This window comes from Cherax quadricarinatus, chromosome 19, assembly GCF_038502225.1.
Source record: "Cherax quadricarinatus isolate ZL_2023a chromosome 19, ASM3850222v1, whole genome shotgun sequence".
NCBI lineage: Eukaryota > Metazoa > Arthropoda > Malacostraca > Decapoda > Parastacidae > Cherax > Cherax quadricarinatus.
Genome location: NC_091310.1, coordinates 21,718,549 through 21,739,953, shown reverse-complemented (window position 1 = coordinate 21,739,953; position 21,405 = coordinate 21,718,549). Strand labels below are relative to the sequence as shown.

The 21,405-nt window shown below is 41.1% G+C and overlaps 1 long non-coding RNA gene across 3 annotated transcripts in view; it reads right to left on the bottom strand.

Annotated features, from left to right (window-relative positions):
• The window catches only part of LOC138852957 (uncharacterized), a 156,466-nt gene extending 141,733 nt beyond the window's left edge, over nucleotides 1–14,733 (bottom strand). For all 3 annotated transcript variants that reach the window (XR_011392210.1, XR_011392211.1, XR_011392212.1), the window contains exons 1-2: nucleotides 14,473–14,733; nucleotides 10,487–10,650 (exon numbers count right to left, since the gene is read on the bottom strand). This is a non-coding gene — a long non-coding RNA (uncharacterized lncRNA). The remainder of the gene's footprint in view (nucleotides 1–10,486; nucleotides 10,651–14,472) is intronic.
• Between the last annotated feature and the right edge of the window lie 6,672 nt (nucleotides 14,734–21,405).

The window sequence follows — 21,405 nt, the reverse complement described above, 5'->3', positions numbered from 1 at the left end:
ATAGTTCCTCTGTACATTCTCCAGATCTGCACTTTCACCTGCATTGAAAGGGCTGTTAATATGCAGTAGTATTCTAGCCCAAATATAACAAGTAACTTAAAGAGGATCATCACTGGCATGGCATCCCTTGTTTTGAAGGTTCTTATGATTCATCCTATCATTTTCCTTGTGAATGTGATAATGACATTGTTGTGATCCTTGAAGGTGCGAGCCTGTCATTATCTCCCTGAAGTCCTTAACATTAGTTTTTACGGTCTATTGTGTGGTTAGAATTTGTTGTGACGTCTTATCATTTTCCTCACAGTTGTGATAATGACACTTGTGGTTCTTGAAGGTGAAGCCTATGACTTTTTTTTTTTTTTTGCTCTACTGTGTGGTTAGAATTTGTCTTAACCTCCGTTCTTGCTCTTAATTCCTTAAGTTTTCTATAAAGGAGTAACTGAATTTTTCTTCACTGATCATCATATTGTTTTTTGTGGCCCACTGAAAGACTTGATTTATATACTCTTGTAAACTTACAGTATCCTCAATGGATGACAGGGTGCTAATGATGAAAGAGTGCTATGATTTACTCCTCTATGTCAGATATGAGAATATAAAAGAATGGGGGGAGAGTACTGTGCCTTGGGGAACAGGAGCTTTTCACTGTGACAGCCTCTGACTTAACTTTGTTAACTATTTCTCTTTCAGGTCTATTGGTTATAAAGTTAAAAATCCATGTCCTCACTTTTGCAGTTATTTCTTTTGCATAAATTTTGTTCAGTGTTACATTAAAATCGCAGCTGTTGAAGGCTTTCGTAAAGTATGGGTATATCATATCTGCAATCCGTTTGACCTCCAGTGCATTCACGATTATGTCACAGTGGTCCAGTTGTGTGAGGTAGGAACAACCTGCTTTAAACCTATGCTGCCCTAGGTTATGCAATTATTGAGAATCCATGTGATTGGCATCTTTCTTCGGAGAACCTTATCAAAAAATTGTATAATGTGGAACATTGGTGCTGTCATCTATGTGGACTGGGGGTCATATCTGTTGTTTTAACCACTGTGGAAGGACCATCATGTTTAGGCTTCCTCTTCATAGAATACTTGAGCACATGATAACCCCTATCAGTTCGTTATTATGGAGTTTCAAGAGTTAGAGCCTGAGGCAGAATGATCGAACATGGTGTTAATGGCTTTTTCTAAGTCCAGGGGTCTAAGGGTTATGTCTGAACTTTTGGAGATACTGGCAAGGGTTTTGAGTCTTTTATAAAGAAGTCGTGCAGATTGGCCACCTGTAGTCTGATTAATGGTTTACTGAGCACAGAGTTATACAGACACTTCGATATTTCACTCATTTCTTTGCTGTCATCAGTGAAACTTCCATCCTGTTTGAGCAAGGGCCTGATACTGCATGTGGTTTTTGCCCTGGATTTGGCGTATGAGAAGAAATGTTTTGAATTTCTTTCAATTTCATTCATTGCTTTTAGATCCCTTTGTCTCTGCTGGACGCTATGATTCATTCGACTTGCCTTCATTGTTGTATATTTCGTGGCCAGTGCTTCATTCAAAATTTCAGACAGTTTAGTACCCTAGAGGAGCTCTGTGATTCTTTTCCTTCACCTGTAGAGGGAACGTCTCGCTCTCTCTAGTTTATATTTTCTCTTCTTTCTTGGTGTAATGAGCCTTAAGTATACTTCAACTGCCACAGAGTTGCGCCTTTCTAGACACTGATTCGGATCCATGTTATTTCAGATATCTTCGCAGCATGTTTCGTTAAGGGCATAATTTGATGCCAGTTGAGGTACTTGTTAAAGTTTAACTTGCTGAAAAGACCCTCGCAGTTATTTCCATTTTGCTGGCCGGGTTCCATGTGCATGCTGCTCAGAGCTTCGTTTAGGTTGTGATCTGAATTAACGGTCTTCCATACTGCTCTGTCTAGTATTAGATCATTATTTGTGAAAATAAGGTCAAGTACATTTTCAGTCACGTTGGTTCCACTATTTGCTGGCTTAAGGAGAATTTATTACATAGGCTCACCAGCTCATTTATGTGAGAATGTGGTATTATCTCTGCTATTATTTGCTAAATTCTTCCATTTTAAATATCTTAAGTTATCATCACCAAGCAAAAAGATGTTTGGGCTGTGGTTAGAAGATGTTTTTCAGAGTGTGTTCAGTTTTCAATAGCTGTTCCTTGAACCGTTGGAAAGTTATATTTAGAGGCTAATATACAATCACAATGACATGGTTTTCGTTCGCAGTTTTTGCTGCTCTGCAACCTGACCCCGAGCACTTCCCTGCAGCCTGACACCTGGCACTTTCCTGCAGCCTGACAATGGGCGGCAGCTTGACACAAGGCACTTATCTGCAGACACCTAACAATTATTTGCAGCCTGGCAAGGTATCCTGACACCGGACACTGCAATGTAGCCTGACACCGGGCACTACCCTGCAGCCTAACACCGGGTACTACCCATGCAGCCTGATACTGGGCACTATATTAAAGCCTGAAACTGGTATGGCTCACAAAAAAAAAATCGATTTTACGATTGGATTGTCTTCCAAGATCAAATCTTGGGCTTGCACGAAGAGCAGAGACAGATGCATAGCAGGATTCTGTAACAAGGAAACCCTTTGCACCTGTGTGTTTTCTTCATCACTGTGGGCAGCGCACCTTTCCAACCATGCCTCATGCTTGCACCAACACAGGACTTGTGCACCCTGAGGTGTATGTTTGTCAATGTATATATTCCTAGTGAATTACTCCCCACTTCAGAGATTACCGTAGACTTGATTGGTGGTGAACAGGTTACAAGCAGCCTTTAATGACCCTCGTGCAGTCGATAAGATTTAAAACGCATTACCAACCCTGGCCTCAAATGATCATGATTCTCTTAGTAAGCATGCAGGTGTCGAGAACACTTGGCATGCACAGGGTATACTGGCAGAGTTGTTTATCTCTTAGGATATATATATATAGCAAGAATTTGCCGAGTATTTATTCAGATTAGAGTGATCTTGACTGAAGGTGTGCGGGCAATGGGTCTCAGACCTAACAAACCAGTCAAACCTGGCGAACCTGACAGTCTGCTCTTCCGTGGCGAACCTCACAGTCTGCTTTTCCGTGGCGAACCTCACAGTCTGCTCTTCTACAAACCGTATCCTTAAACCGCACACTTTCCCAGCGCAGAGGAAGTAATCACAATGAACTCCCAAACGACTTCTTTTATTGCAGCACAACCAATCTAAAAGCAATATATACACATTCTTCAAAACATACATACATACATACATACATACATACATACACACACACACACACACACACACACACACACACACACACACACGATAGAGTACTTAGTGGGAAAGTGCCGGGAGGCTGAGGAAACCTTTATATCCAGAAAAGTTTGTGGTTTAACCAAAGATACAGATAAGGAGGAAACAAAGTCCAAAGGGGTTCTAAAGCCTTAGAAAGCCAAGGGCAGAAGAAAAGGCAAACAAAGCCAGAAGAGAAGCTGAACGACAATGTAAGAATGACATAAAAGCAAAAGATTAGTCTGAATCATGACTGAAGAGCAGCTCAGGAGAAACGACACGCAAGTCTGAGGAATAGAACAAACGATTTTAAGATGTGTTTCTGGTGGAGAACACCTGTTAAAGGATGAAGGCGGCACACCACCAGGTATTGGACAACATCCACACAACAGGGAAGGAGATCAAACATTTTTGAGTTGGGTTAGATACATCAAACAATGGGATCTAATTAAATGTTACCATAAATTCTGTGAGAGCGAGCAAAAGCACTATCTGAATCATTATCTCAAATGTACAATGAATGGAAGCGGACACTTGCCTGACATATGGAAGACAACGACTACAATCACAACAAATAAAGACAAGAAGCTTTGAATTATAGACCAGAATCACTGATATGAATACTAGACAAGTAAAGATGATGATCAGAGGAAGAAAATAGAGCACCTGAAGACAAGTGATATCATTCACATTAACCAACACGGGTTAAGAGATCCAATGTTGAGAAAACAGGTTTATGTACTAATAAACCACCATAATGATTACAGTTTGCCATTTAAAATTAAAAACAATGAATAAACACTAATTGATTATATACACAAGTTACAATATAGCTTATAATATAGAAGTAAATAATTCAGCCATCATAATAGCTAATTTAAAACATTTTTCAATTATATATAGCAAAAAATTATTTTTTTAATATAAGCATTAAATAAAAATCTGAATATACTGTAGCGTGATGTCCAGCAACTTAAACCCAGAAGTTACAAGTGGGAAAAGGTTGTATATGTCATGGGACAAAATTGGTCCAGGAGCCGAGACTTATGACTAACAAGAAAGAGTAAAGGCACTGGAAATGGGAGAATCTGAAGAATTAGATATAGAAACTTGAGGTCGGTAACAGAGATACAACAAACTCTAACGTCAAGCTACATGACATGCAATGTAAACGAAATGTTCGAGCATTTTTTGTAAACAAATACAGTGGCAAATGACAGAGAAAATCAAATAATTATAAATGATTAATTAAAAGTATTTACTAAAAGGTAATCACACACACACACACACACACACACACACACACACACACACTCAACAAGAGATTTAAATTAGTGTTCATAGAGGAGACAGAAGGGGCTCCAGAAAGACGGAGAGGTGGGGCACACCAAGTGCTGGACACAGTACATACAACCAAGGAAGAAGTGAAGAGGCTTCTGAGTGAGCTAGATACCTCAAAGGCGATGGGGCCGGATAACATCTCTCCATGGGTTCTGAGAGAGGGAGCAGAGGCGCTATGTGTACCCCTAACAACAATATTCAATACATCTATCGAAACAAGGAGATTGCCTGAGGCATGGAAGACAGCAAATGTAGTCCCAATCTTTAAAAAAGGAGACAGATATGAAACACTAAACTACAGACCAGTGTCACTGACATGTATAGTATGCAAAGTCATGGAGAAGATTATCAGGAGAAGAGTGGTGGAACACCTAGAAAGGAACGATCTCATCAACAGCAGCCAACATGGTTTCAGGGACGGGAAATCCTGTGTCACAAACCTACTGGAGTTCTATGACATGGTGACAGCAGTAAGACAAGAGAGAGAGGGGTGGGTGGATTGCATTTTCTTGGACTGCAAGAAGGCGTTTGACACAGTTCCACACAAGAGATTAGTGCAAAAACTGGAGGACCAAGCAGGGATAACAGGGAAGGCACTGCAATGGATCAGGGAATACTTGTCAGGAAGACAGCAGCGAGTCATGGTACGTGGCGAGGTGTCAGAGTGGGCACCTTTGACCAGCGGGGTCCCACAGCGGTCAGTCCTAGGACCAGTGCAGTTTCTGGTATTTGTGAACGACATGACGGAAGGAATAGACTCTGAGGTGTCCCTGTTTGCAGATGACGTGAAGCTGATGAGAAGAATTCATTCGATCGAAGACCAGGCAGAACTACAAAGGGATCTGGACAGGCTGCAGACCTGGTCCAGCAATTGGCTTCTGGAATTCAACCCCACCAAGTGCAACGTCATGAAGATTGGGGAAGGGCAAAGAAGACCGCAGATGGAGTACAGTCTAGGGGGCCAGAGACTACAAACCTCGCTCAAGGAAAAAGATCTTGGGGTGAGTATAACACCAGGCACATCTCCTGAAGCGCACATCAACCAAATAACTGCTGCAGCATATGGGCCCCTAGCAAACCTCAGAACAGCATTCCGACATCTTAATAAGGAATCGTTCAGGACCCTGTACACCGTGTACGTTAGGCCCATATTGGAGTATGCAGCACCAGTTTGGAACCCACACCTAACCAAGCACGTAAAGGTTTGCAACAAGACTAGTTCCAGAGCTAAGAGGTATGTCCTACGAGGAGAGATTAAGGGAAATCAACCTGACAAGGGAGGACAGGAGAGATAGGGGGGACATGATAACGACATACAAAATACTGAGAAGAATTGACAAGGTGAACAAAGACAGGATGTTCCAGAGATGGGACACAGCAACAAGGGGACACAGCTGGAAGTTGAAGACACAGATGAATCACAGGGATGTTAGGAAGTATTTCTTCAGCCACAGAGTAGTCAGGAAGTGGAATAGTTTGGGAAGCGATGTAGTGGAGGCAGGATCCATACATAGCTTTAAGCAGAGGTATGATAAAGCTCATGGTTCAGGGAGAGTGACCTAGTAGCGATCAGTGAAGAGGCGGGGCCAGGAGCTTGGACTCGACCCCTGCAACCTCAACTGTGAGAGTACAACTGGGTGAGTACGCACACAAACACACACAAAACACACACAAAACACACACAAACATACACACACAAACATACACACACAAACACACACACACAAACACACACAAACACACACAAACACACACAAACACACACAAACACACACAAACACACACAAACACACACAAACACACACAAACACACACAAACACACACAATTAAGCCGAGCTCTTTCTTGGCAAAATATTTGAGGACTGCAATAAATCACCAAAAAGGACCATCTGGCATCGTAATTAGAGAATCATTTACCTATTTCCACTTTCTGGCTACCACCACCTGCTCTTTTCTCCTCCTCCTCTTCATCTTTTCCTCTCCTCTTTCTCATCCTCCTCTTTCTCATTTCGCTCCATTAAACTTAAGCAATATTTTCAGTTCCATTTGTTTAGGTTTAATGTTACCTTATTTGTACTCCGTAACTGAATGTATTTCTGCTACCAACTTATATGTAGTTGTGGTTTCCTTGTTGCAGTCTCTAGCTGCACTTGTTTTCTTACTTGCACAAGTGTTTCCTGATGTTTATAAAGACTCGTATCTGTAATGTTGCTATCTGTAATGTTGCTATCTGTAATGTTGCTGCTATCTGTAATGTTGCTGCTATCTGTAATGTTGCTGCTATCTGTAATGTTGCTGCTATCTGTAATGTTGTTGCTATCTGTAATGTTGTTGCTATCTGTAATGTTGTTGCTATCTGTAATGTTGTTGCTATCTGTAATGTTGTTGCTATCTGTAATGTTGTTGCTATCTGTAATGTTGTTGCTATCTGTAATGTTGCTATCTGTAATGTTGCTATCTGTAATGTTGCTATCTGTAATGTTGCTGCTATCTGTAATGTTGCTGCTATCTGTAATGTTGCTGCTATCTGTAATGTTGCTGCTATCTGTAATGTTGCTGCTATCTGTAATGTTGCTGCTATCTGTAATGTTGCTGCTATCTGTAATGTTGCTGCTATCTGTAATGTTGCTGCTATCTGTAATGTTGCTGCTATCTGTAATGTTGCTGCTATCTGTAATGTTGCTATCTGTAATGTTGCTATCTGTAATGTTGTTGCTACCTGTAATGTTGCTGCTATCTGTAATGTTGTTGCTATCTGTAATGTTGCTGCTATCTGTAATGTTGCTATCTGTAATGTTGCTATCTGTAATGTTGCTATCTGTAATGTTGCTGCTATCTGTAATGTTGTTGCTACCTGTAATGTTGTTGCTACCTGTAATGTTGCTGCTATCTGTAATGTTGCTATCTGTAATGTTGCTATCTGTAATGTTGCTGCTATCTGTAATGTTGTTGCTATCTGTAATGTTGCTATCTGTAATGTTGCTGCTATCTGTAATGTTGCTGCTACCTGTAATGTTGCTGCTATCTGTAATGTTGCTATCTGTAATGTTGCTGCTATCTGTAATGTTGCTGCTATCTGTAATGTTGCTGCTATCTGTAATGTTGCTATCTGTAATGTTGCTATCTGTAATGTTGCTATCTGTAATGTTGCTATCTGTAATGTTGCTATCTGTAATGTTGCTGCTATCTGTAATGTTGCTGCTATCTGTAATGTTGCTGCTACCTGTAATGTTGCTGCTATCTGTAATGTTGCTATCTGTAATGTTGCTATCTGTAATGTTGCTGCTATCTGTAATGTTGCTGCTATCTGTAATGTTGCTGCTATCTGTAATGTTGCTGCTATCTGTAATGTTGCTGCTATCTGTAATGTTGCTGCTATCTGTAATGTTGCTGCTATCTGTAATGTTGCTATCTGTAATGTTGCTGCTATCTGTAATGTTGCTATCTGTAACGTTGCTATCTGTAACGTTGCTATCTGTAACGTTGCTATCTGTAACGTTGCTATCTGTAATGTTGCTATCTGTAATGTTGCTATCTGTAATGTTGCTATCTGTAATGTTGCTATCTGTAACGTTGCTATCTGTAACGTTGCTATCTGTAACGTTGCTATCTGTAACGTTGCTATCTGTAACGTTGCTATCTGTAACGTTGCTATCTGTAACGTTGCTATCTGTAATGTTGCTATCCGAACTGTTATCTGAACTGTTGCTTCCTGTACTGTTGCTACCCATACTGCTACAATCCGTACTGTTACTACCCGTACGTGTATTGTTGCTACCTGCACTGTTGCTATCTTTACCTGTACTGTTGATAGCTATACCTGCTCTGATACCTGTACCTGCTCTGTTGATACCTATACCTGTTCTGTTGATACCTATACATGTTCTGTTGGTACCTATACCTGTTCTGTTGGTGCCTATACCTGTTCTGTTGGTACCTATACCTGTTCTGTTGGTACCTATACCTGTTCTGTGGTACCTATACCTGAACTGCTGCTACCAATACCTGTTTTGTTGCTACCTATATCTGTACGGTTGCTATTTTTACGTGCCTATTATTACCAGTAAATATTCTGTTGCAACCGATACCCGTAATGACTAAATTATTATTTTACAGAGTAATTTTATGTACTTCCGTCACTTCCGTAACTAACTAGGGTTTCCTTAGTTATTTTTTACCATGCACCAACATAGTATGTAAATAACCATTATGTCTCTTCCCTTACCAGCTAAGGTTGCCAACACTCACATTGTTTGTATCCTGGAAGACACACATCTCACAGAGGCAATGAAATATTGGACATCAGATCGGAGGGAGGGAGCATGGAGGAATTAAATGTGTATATATATCTGAGAATGGATATGTCGGCATATGGATCTATGAAATATGAGGTAAATCATACCTTATGTATACACATGTTAAAGTTATCTGATACAATAGAGTTACGTCCTCATTATTTACCTATGATGATATACACGAGGAGGAAGGAAATGAACAGACTTTGGTGTCATATTATTTTAAGAATAAATCACCAAATAGAGAGAGAGACACACACACACACTTGGCTAAAACACACAGAAAGAGGGACATTATTTAGGGCCAGACACTAGAGAACACACAGCACAAGGGGGCTACTTTTCGTCCATACTCTGATAATGACGCGAAGCGAGTCAGTCCGGCTAATGAGATAGCCGCCGCATGAGCTGAGGGTTCTGAATTTTGTCTGTTTTCTGAATGTGTATCTGCACTGTCTTTTATAATCACCCAGGTTCTAGGTCCCTTACGCCTAAACCTACCAGAGAGCAGCGACTAGACACGTCCCCAGGCCAAATGATGCTCACATGGCGCCTCATCCAATGGTTCGCATGTTGTCTTTGCAGCTCTGACCTGACCACACTACAGTACTTAACACTATTTAGATATAAACAGTTCAAGTAACTTTTGTTTGAAATCACAGTTTTAAATGAAATAATGACATTATAAAAGAAGTGCTAAAAATCGTATATTAAATCACAACTGTTGCTACTGCTACTTGTACCAAAGCTACATATATATGCACTGTTGCTATCTACACCAAACGCATGTTTAAGGCTCGGTGTAACAGAGCCTGTGAGGTAAGAAGTGTAACGGTCCTATGGCAGAGATTGGCAATCGTGATCGACCCCCCAGCAACTACAAATAGGTGAGGACACACATGGGGATGAAGGTTGCGTCTGTGCGCACAACACGTCCAACTAATTTTCCGAGTGTGGAGAGAATGTCCCTCGCGGGTACAGCATCGCACCATCAAGTTATATCACCAGGTTATCGCAGAGTTCTTTATACTGGGGCACCGTCAGCGCTGGCAAAGTTACGGCCGGCCGGACCCACCCATAAATATCAAGCAGTCAGCGGGAATAATGTAGTAACAACGATCAGCTGTTGCTCATCTAGAAGACACGCAAGAGTAATCAGCTGTCTACCACGCACAGATGTAAATAAAACTCGGGGGTTCGTTTGGTGGGTAAAAATGTAAACAAAAGTCTGCTGAACCTCTGGCAAACACAGATTTTAATACAACAGTTTTCAGTTGTTCGGCTGAGTCACATAGTAAGAAAACTAACCAGGTGTCCGTGCAGCAGAAATCTATGTAACCCATCCTGTGTGCTGGGATATAACCGGGAAGTATATCCAGCATTTTTTTTTTACATCACTGTAACAGCCATATAGAATAGGGCAGCCGCACACTGCTGTTGTATAAAAGCTTGTTCTAAAATAAATAATTAAGGTTTAATGCTTGACGATATCCTTATAGCCTTGTCGAATGCCCTCAGCTCTGACTGACATTTCACTGTGTACTAACCTCATTTTGCTTAACGGAGCATGACCGTGATACACAGGTGATGAAGGTGATAGAGGTGGCAGCAAAGCATTAGCAAAAACTGTACAATCCAGGGCAACATGGGTTCAGAACGGGTCGCTCGTGCCTCTCAACTACTGGATCACTGTGATATGGTCTTGGATGCTCTGGAAGAAAAACAAAATGCAGATGTAATATACACAGACTTTGCAAAAGCGTTTGACAAATGCTATCATGGTGTAACAGCACACAAAATGCGTGCTAAAGGGATAATCGGCAAAGTGGGCAGATGAATCTTCAATTGTCTAACCAATCGAACACAATTAGTAGTGGTAAACACAGTTAAATCGGAAGCTGCCATAGTAAAAGCTCTGTTCCACCAGGCACAGTACTCGCCCCCATCCTGTTCCTCATCATATCAAAGATGTAATCCACAGCATCGTGTCATCCTTTGCTGACGATCCTAAGAACCGCATGGGACTATCATCTATTCAGGACACGGTTAACCTCCAAGAAAACAAACCAAGTTTACCAGTGTGCAAAGGAAAACTATGTTGTTTAATAAAGACAAATTCCAACTGGAGGAAATAATAACTAGAACTGAGTATACTACAAACTCTAGTTATACAACAGAGTGAAAAAAATAATGTGAGGGACCTAGGAGTGGTAATGTCTGAGGCTCTCACAACAGTGCCACGATCCCAACTGCGAAGAAAATGATAGGATGGATAATGAGAATGTTCAAAACAAGAGATGTCAAGCTAATGATGATCCTTCATAAATCACTTGTTCTCTCTAGGCTGGAATATTGCTGTACATTAACATCTCCATTCAAATCAGGTGAAATTGCAGATCTAGAGAATGTACAGAGAACCTTTACTGCCCATATAAGTTCCATCAAACACATCAACTACTGAGAACGCTTGGAAGCACTTGTACTCGCTGGAGCGCAGGCGAGAGATATGCATCATAATCTACACTTGGATAATCCTAGAAGGACTGGTCCCAAATCTGCACACACAGATCACCCACTACGAAAAGACTGGGCAGGCGGTGCAAAATACCCTAAATGAAAATTAGGGGCACCATTGTACACTAAGAGAAAACACAATAAGTGTCCGGGACCCAAGACTGCTCAACAGTCTCCAACCAGCTATAAGGGAAATTACCAATAGGCCCCTGGCTGCCTTCAAAAAGGAGCTGCACATATACTTAGTGCCGGATCAACCGGGCTGTGGTTCGTACGTTGGACTACGTGCGGCCAGCAGTAACAGCGTGGTTGATCAGGCCCTGATCCACCGGGAGGCCTGGTCGTGGACCGGGCCGCGGGGGCGTTAATCTCCCGAATACCCACCAGGTAGACTCCAGGCAGATACGTAGTTATCTTTTGTTTTCGCTACGAAATTATTGTAATGGGCTAGTATCACTGATTACATACTAACTTTCTTAAAAGAAAATACGTCACCTTCACCACGTCTACCCTTTTAAAAATTATAGTAGTGTTTATAAACATTAGACCCCTAAATGGAGACAGCAACCCAAGGCAGCCAGTTAGTTAACACTTCTTCCAGCAAGTTATCCCATAACTCATGAAAATTACTCAAGATTTCGCCTCGGAAAAAAATAAACAATTCGAACATATATTCCGAAAAAATCATTTCATAAATACCAAGTTGGAGGCAAGTTTTGTACGGAAAATTAAAACATACATTCAAAGTTCATTTCAAGTTTACGTGGAAGGTGACATATGTGAATATAAACAGTTTCAAAGCAATAGTGCAGCATCACCTCTCTATCAATGCCCTACAACGTAACAATATGACGGCAGTTATAGTCGGGCTGAGAGGCATTGTGCCGATCGGTCTGGGTGTCAAGAAATACACAGAACAACCTATTATTTTGACAATGTTTCCCTCTGTGTAGTGTTGTCATGCCACAAACTGACGAAGCTCTATAAGGAGCACTCCTCAAGAGATGTTCCTTGATGCTGGTGAGGGGCTCTTGATCTAAGGAATTGGATCTGTACTCTAATTCCCTGAATTGATAAAGCCTGAATGCCTTCCATCCCACCCACATGCGCAGTATAATCCTCTGGGTTTAGCGTTCTCCCATGATTATAATAATAATAATAATAATAATAATAATAATAATAATAATAATAATCTACAAGAAGCAATATTATTACAGTCTATACTAAGTGCTAAACCCACAATGGTCTTTTTTTTATCAACACTGGCCGTTTCCCACCAAGGTAGGGTGGCCCGAAAAAGAAAAACTACGCCATCATTCACTCCGCACTGTCTTGCCTAAGGCTCGCTTACACTACAGTTGTAAAACTGCGACATTAACACCCCTCCTTCAATAAATTATTGCTCTGCACATACTGTCAGAATTTATAGCTCGTTCTCGTTATTAGCATAATGAGAACCTCCAAACTGTAGATAATACGAATGCATGAACAATATATGCAATGATATATGGTTATCAGTTCAAAAAATACATCCTCAAACCGCATATTCCACGCGCAATCGTAATACAGTATGATACAATACCCCAAAACTGTATATTATATAAGTGAAACACTCGCATTATACAGAATACACTCAAGTATCCTGTAAGAATAAATGTTGAAGTGCTTGAGCTGCATCATTTGAAATAGCTGTAATTTAAGCGATATACCTTGGTCGACAGTTATTTACACAGATGAAAATTTATTAGGTACACCCTCCTAGTATGAGTAGGGTTAGCTCCCCTTTGCCCCAAGAGCAGAATGAATTCTTCATGGCAGGGAATCAACAAAGTTCTGGAAACACACCTCAGAGGTCCTGGTCCATGTTGACATTATAGCATCACGCAGTTGCTGCATATTTTTCTGCTGCACATTACGCTGCGAGTCTACCGTTCCACCACATCCCAAAGATTTGCTCCAAATTCAGTCACTACCATCTGCATGTCGTAGTACAAATCGTGACTTAGTCAGACCAGGCGACGCTTTTCCAATCGACTGTCCAGTTTTAGTGAGCTTGTGCCCACCGTAGCCTCAGTTTCCTGTTCTTAGCTGAAAGGATTGGAACCTAGTGTGGTCTTCAGTACACCTACTTTATGTATTTTATATAGTTTCTGAAATATTAATTGCTGAACACTATAACGTATTACTAGTAGCTGTTTATTGTACTTCGTGAAGCACCAAACCCGTGTGGATCATTGAGCATATGAAGTTGTGTAGGCTCCATCCTCGTCAGTTTTCTGACCAGTCACGTTGTTGATCACACAATAGCATACGAGTCATAAATACATACATCACGCAGTCATACATAGTAAATCTCTCTTCGTAACCCACATTTAAAGTCACTAAATAGACTTTCCAGAGACTTTTTCATTATTGTTAAATTTTCTCTTAGCATACAAAAAAATATTTGATCACTTTGGAAATTAAGCAACGTTAAATATTTCAGCTAGGCTAACATTTACATACTTTCATATCTAATGAAACTGATAATCTTGTATGCACATAGAGTGCACCAGCACATAATTATAACTGATGTCACAGCCAGAGTGACAACACTGCCACATACCTGGAGTATACCAAGAGGGTGGGTTTCGGGGGGTCAACGCCCCCCTCGGCCCGGCCTGCGACCAGGCCTCGTGAAGATAGAAAAGTTCTAAAAAAAACTTTTTTATTGGGACAACGTTTCGGTCTGTGTAGTAAGGTTGTAGCAACTATATTTTGCAACTAGTGTCTGGGTTTTCATTCGTGTCGGCAACTCACTGCAACTGCACCCAACACTGCTACAACCAGTTATGTCACCAAGATTAGCGTCAACAACCACCAGTTCGCACCAGTAAACGCTTCACGCTATGTTACATTTCCACGGAGTGAAAATTGCGCTTCAGTTTTGTGCCTGACACAAACAAAACAAGACTCAAGCCTAACAAAATTGTTTTAACTGCCTTTATACAGCTGTTACCCAGCGCCGGGTACCACTTACCTGGCGTGTGTTAATCCACTCGTGTGTTGTTCTTCATTAACTCGTGTATAATCCACTCGTATGCTGTTGTTCTTCATTAACTCGTGTATGCTAATTCCTAATCTTATGTCCGTCTTGAACTAACAAGTGAACTTCGCGTATGCTGCTGCTGCTCCCGTGCTAGCAACTGTAGGTGTGACCTTCCTAAACTGAAGGGTGCTGCTGCCCTCTGTTTGACGGGGTTCATAGCCTGTCGACTATACAAGGGTCATCAGGGCTGCATGTCACCTGCTCACAACGGCTGTTTATTTGTTATTTGTGACGAGGTTTTGCTTCAGATCTGTATTCTAAGACAGAGGTCCCCAAACCCTTCAACTTATCGATCCCTACATGAAGTTTCAGATTGTTCATTGACCCCCAAACATTTATTATATGAAAATAATTTAATAAATATTACTTTAACAGCATTACGAACAATAATAATAATAATAATAATAATAATAATAATAATAGTAATAATAATAACAGAAATATTTAAATTATGAAAATTATAGGATTTAACATACCCTATTTTACTGAAACAGTTGATATCATTAATGTGAAGGATGCATCTGATGAGCGTCAACAAGGACACTGATATTTGGTTGGTAACTGGTGAGTTTTAGTGGTTAGTCAACACGCTCTTCCATGCTCGGTCAGTTCCTCTGCTTAGTTAGAAATACATTTGCATGGCTAAAACCAGCTTTAACCATGTACTGACCCCGTTTTAACCCCCAGCCGTTTATCGACCCCTTCGATAGCCCCATCGACCCTTGGGGTCGATACTGACCACATTGGGGAACCCTGTTCTAAGACCATAAAGTTACGAAACTTTATCTTCATGTGTTTTTATTTCTAAAAAGATACCTAGCTGTTGCACACGGGTTTCATTCATCAACTTGTTGGTGTTATTCCTCTCATCAAAAGATACCTAAAATATTTTTATTTACGTATATTAGCACTGAAGTCCATTCTCCAAGTCTCCGACCACAGTGGGAACCTACCCAAGGTCCTGAATACTTCAGGACAGACAGGAAGCACTTAAACACGCAGATTCTCAAAAAAAAGTTCTGGGGAAAATAGCAAGGAAAAGGGTATTAGAGCATGCAGAGAAAAGTTTTTTTTTAATAGAAAAATGGCTTTATTTGAAGGAAAATCCTTTCATATAAATTTGCTTCCACTGATGCTGTGTGCTCGCCCACTTTGAGAGTAAAAGGGTGATAGAATGTCTATGATAAAATTGTGTGTTAGTTACTTAGTTACTATTTTGTCCTAGGCACATGTCGATTAGACACTAGGCCTGTGTGTGCGCGCAGAGAGAGAGAGAGAGAGAGAGAGAGAGAGAGAGAGAGAGAGAGAGAGAGAGAGAGAGAGAGAGAGAGAGAGAGAGAGAGAGAGAGAGAGAGAGATCTGTCATTTCAGAGCCTTCAACATAGGAGGGATGTGGGTGGCCTTACTGTTATGTACAAGGCCAATATTGTCAAAGTACCACACTTGGATCCACTTCGAGGACAGCGTGAAACAAGCTTTTATGCCACAAGACGGGCAGAAAGCAGCAACTTCACACTGGCTGTACCCTTCTCCAGAACATCACTCCATCTGAGATCCTATATACCCAGGATGACTCGAGTATGGAACACATTCGTACAGCATAATGATGTCAACGAGATAAAGTCAGTTGATCAAATGAAAATGCTGGCCCACAGATGGCTCCAACTTCACCCTGTTCCCTACTTGTATGTCTCATAACAATAAAAATGCTTTAAAATGAGTTGATGTAGGTAACAGCTCTTAGCTTGCCAATAAAGTTAGGAATCCTTAACCTGTAAATAGCTTGTCAATAAAGCTAGGGATCCTTAACCTTGTCAAACCCTGTGTAAAAGAGAGAGAGAGAGAGAGAGAGAGAGAGAGAGAGAGAGAGAGAGAGAGAGAGAGAGAGAGAGAGAGAGATTATTATTATTATAATCAAAAAAAGCGCTAAGCCACAAGGGCTATACAGCGCTGCTGAGAGAGAGAGAGAGAGAGAGTCTGACAACCTTTCTTATCTCAGCGGTGAACGAGCAAGGGACGTCAATTAGGGTGGTTAAGGTGGCCTCGTAAACCACACTACATATCTTTATGACAATCAACACGTGCACCATGTTACTGCATGACGGCGTGTCTGCCTGAGGCCCATCACTCCTGCTGTTGCTGTTGTTGTTGCTTCTGCTGCTGGTGTAGCTGCTGCTGCTGCTGCTGCTGCTGCTGCTGCTGCTGCTGCTGCTGCTGCTGCTGGTGTAGCTGCTGCTGCTGCTGGTGTAGCTGCTGCCGCTGATGCTGCTGTGCTGCTGCTGCTGCTTCTGTGCTGCTGGTACTGCTGCTCATGGTATCCAGGTGGTACTTATGTGCATCTGGTGTCATTACGGGTGGTTCGTAACTATATGTAGATGGTAGGGGTGGCCGGTTGGTAGCTGTGTGTAGCTGGCAAGGTGGTAGTTACGTGTAGCTGGTTGTGGTGGTGACCAGATGGTAGCTGTGTGTAAGCAGGTGGTAATGGTGGCTATATGGTATTGACCCGGTAGATGGTGACCAGGTGATGGTGACCAAGTAGTGGCCAGGTGATGGTGATTAGGTGATGGTGACCAGGTGATAGTGACCAGGTAGTGGTGACCAGGTGATAGTGACCAGGTAATGATAACCACGTGGTGGTGACCAGATGATGGTGACCAGGTAATGGTAACCAGGTGATGGTGACCAGGTAATAACCACGTGGTGGTGACCAGGTGGTAAGCAGGTGATGGTAGTGACCAGGTGATGGCAACCAAGTGGTGACGACCAGTTGGTGATAACCACGTGGTGGTGACCAGGTGGTAACCAGGTGGTGGTGATCCGGTGGTGGGCAGGAAAAACAGGTCAGCAATTAAGAGCAGTCTTGGTATATACACACTATACCCAGTATATACATCTTAACTGACAAGACGAAGCTGATAGGATAGTGGGTTTGGGAGTGCTGGAATTGGGGTCCTTCAGTAGAGATGCTGCAGCAGCAGTAGCTGTGGGGTTATCAAGGGGATGAAGCATGGCCGAGAGACGACGTATGGAGAAATAGATGCACTTCGGTCGTTGCGCGATCTGCGACAGGCATCCCGGTCCTGCAATACTCCAGGCCATGGTACATCGGTGCACACCAAAAGATTAGTGAAGAATGTGACGTAAGTTTGTAAGGAAATCAGATTTAGTATTCACAAGTTATAAACTGTGATTTATTACTTATCAGATCAGATATTCTCCACTTACTTCACAGAAACCAATTTGATTAATAAAACTGGCATATTAAAACTTACACAACATAATGTCAAGGCAAAGTTATAGTTGAGGAAAACACATCAGCATTAACAGTTTAAGGCCGAGCAGAAGAAACATTCTCGAGTGGCTGTACAGAATCCAACAAACTATGAGCCTACACAGCCTGAAGCCAAGAATTTTTTCATCCATTTCATAAGATAAATCAGTCATTAAAAACTGAGGCTTTTCACAATTGTTTTATTTTTGTCAGAAAAAAAAAAGAGTTAAACCAGTAGGGGTCAAACAGCGCCTGTCGAATCTGATGTATTGAGGTACAATTAAAGCAAGATAATTCTGGTTTCTTGGATCAAAAGCCCCTTACCAGTCTCAAGAAAGAAAAATAATATACAATTTTAGGATTAAAAATGATAAAATGACATGTGCACACTAAAATAGAAATATCAGTCCTCCTCTAAGACATACATGCGTGTAGAAATTTATTTAATAAAATTGAGGAGGCATTCTTCAGTAATTGATCTGATTCCATCAATTCCAAGTTTATGAACAATTTAAATAAAATTTCAAATTTGCATCTGGTCAGAGAACTATGGGGCATCCTCTTTCTTAGAGAATAATATTTTGAAAATGATCGGAAGCAGCATTATTCAGTGAATGAGACTATTCGATTATATCGGCAGATTGGGACTTATGGGACCCAATAACAGCGTGAATCTTGAGTTCAACACCACACCAGTGGTAAAAATTTGAAACCGATCAGATGTGTCATTCACCAGCCATGGCGCGGAATCCAACGATTCCAAGTTTTTAAATTATTTTAGTACATGAACAAACATTCCTGCACACAGACAAAACGTAACGGGTTACTATCCTGACCAGTAGATGATCAACCATTAAACGTTGAAGCCGTTCTAAGAGAGAAACTGAAATTTATATAAAGTTATTAAAAGTGATTTTTTTCTAGTTTATCTCACTCATAAAATGATCAGATCTGGACCTATGCACCACTTTCACTCTCCGCCATCGTCAGATTAGGAGGCACTTTTTAGAGTGTTTGAAGCTCCGCCACTGAGGGTTTTGGAAGTAATCCGAGTCATTCCAGGATGCTGGGAATGGGGTCCAACGACTTTGGTCAATTGTTTAAGAATCTCAATTGTACAGTAATCTAGCTCCAGTGACAGTGCACAGATATTTAAATTTTGAAGCCGATTGAGTCTTCATTTATGAACAAAAAACTGGAAACTTGGGGGGAAGAAAAAAGAAAAGAAAAAATCAGGTAACCTTTTGAAGGTCCTCCTTCAGGATACCTAATTAACAGCGGTAAAGAGGAGAGGGAAATAAGGCTAGGAAGTTAGGTAAGTCATTCAAGGTCAAATTTCAACAATAACGAAATGGACAAAAATATTCATAGCACTAAGCGTAATAACACTGAATGACACTGACAGTTATACAGCCCAGAAAGACAAGCGCAGTTGTAATTTGATCTTGATAGATCTCATCAAGACAATGAAGGAGCCGTACGTGGTCCTTAACCCCAAACACCCCTCAATAAAAATGTATTGCTCTTTACAACGACTATGAAGGGCAATAAAGTTTAAATTGTGCACTATATAACATGATGCACATTTTTTTTAGCTAGAGTGAAAGGTCATTTTTCAGATACTGCCCAAACACTAACAGTTTATTACTTTTTTTAACACACTGGCCGTCTCCAGCCGGGATAGTGACCCGAAAAGGACCCGAAGAGGAAAGACTAAGTCCTTTATTTGCTGTTTCACCAGAAGCGCCTTGATATCACAGTTCAGATAATCCTCAAAAACCACATCATCTCCACCCCTACCCTCCCGCAGGCACTGTACGTTTCACCTCCAGGACTCAAGTCCAGCTAACCCAGTTTCTCTGAATTCCTTAATAAATGTCACCTTCCTCATACTCCAACTGCACTTAAAATTACAAAAACTACTTTTCTTCACTCATTTCTGTCTAACACACTCATGTAAGCCTGTTAGATATCCATGTCCCTAGCACTTAAATCCTCCATTATCACCTCCTACCCCAATCCGTCTACTCCTCCACTCCACATTTATATAGCCTCCAAGTCATCATATTTTCTACATCCTTAATAAATGGCTAAATCACCTCAACATCCCTTCTTCAGCCCTCTAAATAACACTTTTGGTATCCTCATGCCTCCTTATAATCTCAAAACTCCGAATACTCTGCATAATGGTCAAATCACAGCATCTTCATTGCCTCCAGCCTCTTCCTCACTTCAACGCTTAAAATCAATTCTTCACACCAGTGTTGTCACACTATTCTCAGATACATTCCCCTTTTTTGCCTCAAAGAATAGAGTTCTTTGTTTCCACAAATGCCTTTATGCACCACCCACCTTTTTTCCCTAGATCAATTCCATGGTTCACCTCGTCTTTCATAGAACTATCCGCCGACAAGTCTGCTCCCAGATATCTGATCGCATTTACTTCCTCCATAATCCATCCATCCAATCTGATATCCAATCTCTCATTCCTTAGACTTTTTAATATTCTCATCACATTGCTCTTTTCTATGTTCACTCTTAATTTCCTACTTTTCCATACCTTCCCATTCCGTCAAACAACCTTTGCAGCTTCTCTTCAGAATTGCCCTAAAGAACAGTACCATCGGCAAAAAGCAACTGTGATAAATTCCACTTTGTGTTCGATTCATCATCTTTTAATCCCACACCTCTGCAACACCCTAGCGTACTTTTCTTTTACAGCCTCGTCTACAGATATGTTAAGCAACCATGGTTACATCACACTTCTCTGTCCAAAGCCTACTTTTACTGGAAAATGATCTCCCTCTCTCCATCATACCCTTACATGAACACCACTATCCACAAAAACTCTTCACTACTTTAAGTAATCAACAACCTATTCAGTACATTTACAACATCTGCCGCATTGCTCAGCTATGCACCCTAACTTATGCCTTTTCTAAATCAATAAATGGAGTGAAAAGTTCATTACGTTTATTGTTAACTTACATGCTTCACTTGGTCTACACATACCTATTCATTTTGCGGGACACCAACTTAGCTCAGGCACCTGAAGACAAGTTTGTTACTAGTGGATCTTTTGGACCACAAGGTGGACTGAAGCACACAAGGCCAGGTCAAATAGAGCACATTGGTAGTCTGAGTAAATACTGACCATAGATCCAACTAAGAGAGGTATCAGGGAGAGAGAGGAGTGAGGATTATGTGGACCTTCATAGTGAATATAGAGGACTCTTCTCAAAACTTTGGTCAGCACGAGTTCTCACCAGTAATTAGAGTAAAACCAACACTGGCCCTCTCTCTCTGACACTTTAGTAAAAACCTTTATCACTGAAACACTAAAACAACCATACTTCAAGACATGAGCCAAGGTCATCTCCGGGGTCACTTTAGGCACAGAGGTCAATATCCCAAAATAAACCAACACCAAGTCGGAAGCTGCTCAAAAGTTCCAGTTGCAAGTTATCGGCATTGAAGTTTAGAAGCCGATTGAATGAAGCATTTCCAGATTAATAGCATGATGACCAGTATCTTAATTTCTTCAGCAAAATTGCCAAATTGTACCTACACAGCATAAACTTAATCTAAATCTT